Here is a 6010-nt window from a genome sequence, read left to right on the forward strand (position 1 = left end):
ACTACCCTGTTCACTGAAGATGAACCCAAAGGCTCTTTTAAGAGCCACCCACTCTGTCCTGAGAGAGTTATTATTCCTATTATTATAATCAGTGGTGCGTTATTGAAATCATCTGGGGTGACACGCACCACGTGCACGCGCGCTCCCTGCGCGTGCGCGCGCTCCTGCGAATGCGCATTTAATGTCCCCTCGCTTGGGCACAGACTAAAGACAGTGCCTAATTGCCTCTACGAATGGAATGTAACACGTCTTCACAACAAGGTTAGGTGTGAATGTGTCTGAGAACGTATTTAACACACCTGACGACCGGAGCTATTGATATGCAAATAGCGAGTGAGGTCCCACACCGTGGGACCCCGTCCCATGAACAACGCATGCCTGATTATAATGATCGCGCTATTCATCAAAGTGGTTGTGTGCCCCGTATTGCCTTTAGTTTGAACAGTTATTATCATGGTAGGGGGTTCTGTCGGGAGATGAAGTTGTATGTTACTAATTGATTAATAAATTATAACTAACTACTAAATAACTAATCATAGTTTGGATGGCTATTAAGTTGCTAATTATATTTACTAGTCAAAATCCTGTGATTTTAGGTTGTTGACAAGTAGCTAGATTGGATAGACTAGCTTAGTACATCACATTTATACAGTCAATTAATATATCATCACCTGCCGTATTAGAACCCTGATCAATAATACATTATTGGACTTTATAATACACATCGATAATGTTGATTTTATCATTTTCAAAGTGGAAATGCTATTCCAAAAATAATACATTCCAGGCTAATTTAATTATAATGAAAAATATGAACTACCCCATAGCCAAACACAGGTCTTATGATTTCCAATAGTCAAGTGCAAATAGTATTCATTATTTGATCATATGAGCTCTATTTCTGTACAATTTACAACCTTGCGTTGTATGTTAAATGCATTATTACAACAACAATAACCTTTTATAACGTTATTGTTGACATCAAACTCCAGCAATCAGAGTCTAAAATCTGACTTCATAAGTAACCCTCAGCAATACTGATCATCTCCGGTCCCCTCTCCCTCCATGTTTAGCAGGATACACAGCCTCCACATCTGGCTGAAAGGTTACTCTGCTCATCAGGCATCCCCTGTGGTTTGGACTTCAACAAATTCACTGATAAACCACACCATGCTCTCTCCACTCGTAATGTTAATGCTTCAAATCTAGTCACAATTTCTCTAGATGTGTTTCTGTCATACAACATAAAATCACAGATTAGGGCCTAACTTTTCTGAACAGTATTTACTAATAAGGACACTTTTGATCAAACTGATCAGCAGCTCAATAGTTGCTTTTATGTTTCACAAGGTGCTCTGAATATGCCCTTACAAAAAAAATATTTTCTGTTTTACCATGGTACCAGTCATATAAATTATTTACCATGGTACAGCCATATAGTAAATGTAATGGAACCATTAATAACATGGTTATAACATGGTATAGTCCATTTTAAACCATGATATCAATGGTACATGGCATCATTTGTTATCATAGAAATGCCAGGATACATTTTTGTAAGAGATGTTTCAAAATGGAAATGGGGGACCCTGATGTAAACAAGACAAACGTCTTTCTCTGGTCTGCATCCCCTTAACAATTGTGTGTATTGAGCCGTACTGTATTGTACCCATTCTGCAATCTGTTAAATATTGATTGATTGATTGAACATTTTATTAACAGATTGCAGAATGGGTACAATACAGTACGGCTCAATACCCACAATTCCCATTGAAATGCCTATCTCTTCCTCCCTTCTGAGATAATTGTTGAATATATATATGTAACGGGGAAGCCCGTGGGTATGTCCACAGTCACGGAAACAGGTGTGTTGACGGGTGACTGTGGCAGTGCGGGCTGGTAAGTTAAACTCACTTCCCCATAACAGGGTTAACAGATGCAAAGGGAAGGTTGTTAGGAGGGAATTCACTTCTTAGTGCAGCGGCCTGTGTCGTCGCCCGCGGACGCGGGAGCCCCCTGTTCGACTCCCCCTCGGGACATTCTCATTTAACATCAAACACAACGCAGACCCAGTATGATCCGTCACATTTACATCAGGGTCCCCCATTTTCAATTCATCATAACATATATGACATACGGATACAGTACTGTTACATCTAGACATTTATGACATACCAGATCTACAAATATACAGTACTGATTATGAGTACAAAAAGAGTTTACAAAGAGAGTATATACATTTGAGGGGGAAGAATGACAATGACTATGCCCCACACATTCTCCAAAAATGGAAAGAATATACAGAGGAATGAAAGATCCTGAAGGACAGAGACATCTACGTTCAAACAATGTTCCCTGCTCGGCTAAAAGTGAAATATGATGAGGGGACCATGATCTACGAGACTGTAGAGGAGGCGACTCAAGACATGGCTAAGAAAAGTCTGCCCATCGGGGCACCGGAGACACTGATGGAGCAGTTGAAGCAGCTGACATGGCAGACAGGCGGCGGGTGAACCGGGAGAAGTGAACCCCGCTCCAGAGGCGATGCAAGCTACAAGAAATTGCAAAGCTACGGCGGCCGGGTAGCGCAGCGGACTAAGCGTCTGTCTACCACAGCAGAGACACTGGTATCGAATCCGGCTGTCAGGGGTGCCTCCGGCTTGGCCGGTCGTCATACTGACACAATTGGCAGTGTCAGCGGGTGGGAAGCCGGTGGGTGGTATCCTGGTCGTTGTAAACAGCAGGTCGGTCAGGGTGCCGCACAGCAAGGGAAGGAACTGGTGAAGGTAGTGTGATCCTCCCACGTGTTACACTTCACCAATGAGAGTCCGCGCTGTCAGGTGAAAAGAGGCTGCTGGCTGTCTCCTATGTATCGGAGGAAGCATCTGATAGACTTCAGGGCTCCCTAGACCGGCAAGTAGGGGGCAAATGTGCGAACGACCAGGAAGGGGGGAATTGGCATAACGACTAAATTGGGATGAGAGAAAAATACAGAAAAATAGGAGGAGAAAAAGTAGATAAGAAAAAAAAAGAAATTGCAAAGCTACAAAAGAGATACACCACCCACAAGTGGAGAGTCCAGTCAGAAAAGTAATTAAGACTTAATTACTAATTAAGTGACGATTAGTTTTAGGCAATGGGTGCCCTGCTAATCTAATCAAAATGAAACAGACACTTGAGTGTGGGTGAGTTCAACTCATACTATTGAAACAGTTTTCGGGTTAGGAATAGATGTGATTCAAATTCAAAATTCAAATGCAAATAAGAATAGGGATAGGAATGGACTATGGAACTTTCCAACACAGTTATCCTCAGCGGCCCTCTCTGCCAACAGCGAGAGGGGGGATTTCCCTTGGAGCCTTTTGGTTTAGGCTTGTGGAGGGTCGTAGGAGAGACCCCTACCTTGGTAGTTGTTTCAAGTGATTTTTTGTTATTGTGTGTTTGCTAACGATGGGGAAGATTTTCATGTACATAGTGGAATCATCACGTTATAACCTAAATGCAAGATGTAAGAATTGTTTCTTTTAACGTCAATGGTTTACAACATGATACAAAGGAAGAAGATATTACCAAAATTAAAGATAGAATACAAATATGATTCAGATATGTATATTCATCCTCGTATGGATCTGGGTATAGAGGGGGGGTGGACATACTAATCTCAAAGGCGGTGACTTATGAACACGTATCAGAGTTTAAGGATGAAGAAGGCAGATTTGTAATGATAATAGGAAAAATAGAGGGAACTCTAGTGAGTTTACTGAACGTATATGCTCCCCCTGGTAGTGATTGGACGTTTTATAGGCAGATATTTTATTTAATGGCCACAAAATCCCAGGGAATCTTAATTTGTGGGGGGGATATCAATGTTTGTTTAAATACAAGACTTGGATGCCTCTAGTGGTAACCCAGAGTCAAAACCCATAATTAGGAAGATAAAAGCATTAATGAACGAAATGGGAATCATAGATGTATGGAGAGAAGTTTATCCGTCCAGTGGGGATTACGCACATTAATCGCACCCCCACTCCGTATACTCAAGGATAGACTATTTCTTTATTTATAATAAAGATTTACATCAAATAAGCAAATGTGAGGGGCGGCTACGTGGTGGAGTGGGCAAGGCACTCACCACGAATACTGGAGACGCTGGGTTCGCCTGTTCGAGCCCAGCGCTCCACATTGCTTTCAGTTTAGCTGGTCGTCCGTACTAATACACATTGGCCGTATTAGGGGGTGGGAAACTGATGGGTGGGGATCGGGCGTTGTGGACAGCGACTCCTACAGGTCGGTTGGTGCGCCTGCGCAGTAGAATCAGGAAGCGATGGAGGCGGCGCCCCTCCAAAGCGCAGACCCCTGATGCTGAAAGATCACGCCTCGCAGGTGAAAAGATGCGACTGCTGTTACCTCGAGTATCGGAGGGGACTCGTGCTATGTATGACTTAGTCCACATTGCAGCCGGCTTGTGGGAGGCAAGAAACAGCGTTCGAGACAGGGGAGGGTTGAATTGGATGATACGAAATTGGGATGGGAGAAAAATAGAAAATGGGAGAAAAAGTGGATAAAAAAAAAATAAGCAAATGTGAGATAGTTCCGATTGCTCTCTCCGATCATAGCCCTATTTACATGTCTGTGTGCCTCAATAGAAAGCCAAGGTCTACAATGTACAATGTAAAATGTAAACATATTTAGAATTAAACAATAATGGGGAGGTGGCACCGACTATGCTCTGGGATGCGCTTAATGCGGTAATGAGAGGCAAAATCATCACCATTACTTCACTTATAAAGAAACTTCGAGGACAACAGGGATTTATTTGTCGTCGCCGTCGATGAAAAGGTCTTCGTCAGGAACACAACAATATTAGCGATCTGTTCTGCATGTTTTCCATGGGTTTATCTCATTTTCTCTGGAGGGGAAACCCTTGCGAGCACGGGGGGAGAACATGCAAAATCCACACAGAAGGGCACGTTAGTCTACTACTAAACTAGTCCCTAACTGTTTGAGATGGGTTAAATGCAGAGGACACATTTCAGGTATATGTAAAATGTGATTGATAAATAAAGATATTCTATTCATCATAAAAAAACAAAAAAGCCTTTTTGTGGATTTCCTGTAGTAGCCTCCCATTAATCTTCAATGGTCCCTGTCAACTCTCCCTATGTGATGGCACATGTCTCCCTATGTGATGGCACATGAGTTTAGTGGGTTCCACAAAACACACATTAGATTTGACCTCTTGGGAGATAAGACTGAACTCAAAGAACAGGCAGAAATCTAGCAGCTCTTGCATTAGCATGTCAGTCTGTCACTGAGCAACGTCTGTCACTGGTGGGAAAAACAGTACATCAGTAATTACTAGGGCTGTCAGTTTATCACGTTAATTAGATTAATTAATTACACAGCAAATTATCACGTTATGAAAATTAACTCAATTTTTTTTTATTTATATATTTTTAATCTCATTCATTCCATAAGAACGTAGAATAAACATTTACAGACTTTATTTTTTAAATGTTCCATTTGCATGTTCTTGGTATCCGATTCTAGGGAAATCTATGGATCTCAGGGAATGTATTCCCAGTGTCAGAAATACTGTGTCTGTTACTAGGCTTGAGTAAATTGTAATGAACCAAATGAGAATATAAATTCAATAAAAAAAAAAAAAAAAAATCTTTGACTGTGAATGACACCATGCTAAAATTGACCAGACCTGACAAATCTAAGCAAATGAATAAATGGAAGATGATTAAACAGAAGGTTTTGTAGATACAGTACTGAATTCTGCCATCCGGACACATGAAATTTGAAATATGATTATAGAATATCAGGCCTAAAATTGGTTATGCGATTAATTAGATTAATTAATTACAAATCCTGTAATTAATTAGATACATTTTTTTAATCGCCTGACAGCACTAGTAATTACCTGTACATTAGACTCTGGGGATTTTTCAGTGAACCCTTGTGAAATCTGATACAGAGGAACCAATAGTGAAACAACCAACTG

Source organism: Notolepis coatsorum (genome assembly GCF_963971535.1).
Source record: "Notolepis coatsorum genome assembly, chromosome: 6".
Classification (NCBI taxonomy): domain Eukaryota; kingdom Metazoa; phylum Chordata; class Actinopteri; order Aulopiformes; family Paralepididae; genus Notolepis; species Notolepis coatsorum.